This window comes from Gekko japonicus, unplaced genomic scaffold (assembly GCF_001447785.1).
Source record: "Gekko japonicus isolate JY-2015 unplaced genomic scaffold, Gekko_japonicus_V1.1 scaffold102, whole genome shotgun sequence".
Taxonomy (NCBI): Eukaryota; Metazoa; Chordata; class Lepidosauria; order Squamata; family Gekkonidae; genus Gekko; species Gekko japonicus.
Genome location: NW_015172006.1, coordinates 1,248,745 through 1,249,721, shown reverse-complemented (window position 1 = coordinate 1,249,721; position 977 = coordinate 1,248,745). Strand labels below are relative to the sequence as shown.

Sequence of the window (977 nt, the reverse complement as noted above, 5' to 3'; positions counted from 1 at the left end):
ACACAGAGAGAGAGAGAGAGAGAGAGAGAGACACACAGAGAGAGAGAGAGAGAGAGAGAGAGAGAGAGAGAGAGAGAGAGAGAGAGAGTGTAGAAGATCCCTTTTCCTGAGGAACACCCAAACAACAGGAGACTGACATCCAGTCTCCCAATACGTATGACTGCCATCTGAGCTGGGAGGGTGATGCTTCCGTGTTTTGATCTGTGTGTACTGAGGGTGAACATGTGCATGTTGCCCCTTTCAGACGAAATGGCAGTTGTGCATGTCAAGTGGGTTGCACGAGGCCGGAAAGTGCTGTCAAGTCAAGTCACAGCTGACGCACAACAACCCCCGTAGGGTTTTCAAGGCAAGAGACGAGCAGAGTTGGTTTCCCATTGCCTGCCTGCATGCAGCAACCCTGGACTTCCTTGGTGGCCTCACATCTAAGTGCTAACCAGGGCCGATGACCTTGCTTAGCTTCCAAGCTCTGATGAGCTCACATTAGTCTGGCCCAGTGTTCCTTCTAAGCTGAGTTAGTGTGAGCTAGCTCACAGTTTTTTAGCCTCTGGCTCACACATATTTTGTCTCCGCTCAGGAGCGCCGAAGAATAGATTCTTTTGAACTATGGTGCTGGAGAAGACTCTTGAGAGTCCCTTGGACTGCAAGAAGATCAAATCAGTCAATCCTCAAAGAAATCAACCCTGACTGTTCCCTGGAAGGCCAGATAATGAAACTGAAGCTCAAATACTTTGGCCACCAAATGAGAAGGGAGCACTCACTGGAGAAGACCCTGATGCTGGGAAAGATTGAAGGTCAAAGAAGATGGGGACGGCAAAGGATGAGATGGTTAGACAGTGTCATAGATGCAACGAACATGAAACTGAGCAAACTTAAGAGGACAGCGGAAGACAGGAGAGCCTGGCGGGATCTAGTCCATGGGGTCGCGAAGAGTCGGACTCGACTGTGCGACTGAACAACAACAACAACAATTACTTATT

The 977-nt window shown here is 49.2% G+C and overlaps 1 protein-coding gene across 1 annotated transcript in view; it reads left to right on the top strand.

Moving 5' to 3' along the window:
* The window catches only part of COL27A1 (collagen, type XXVII, alpha 1), a 399,797-nt gene that overhangs the window by 375,558 nt on the left and 23,262 nt on the right, over window positions 1-977 (top strand). The gene's annotated exons all lie outside the window — the stretch shown is intronic.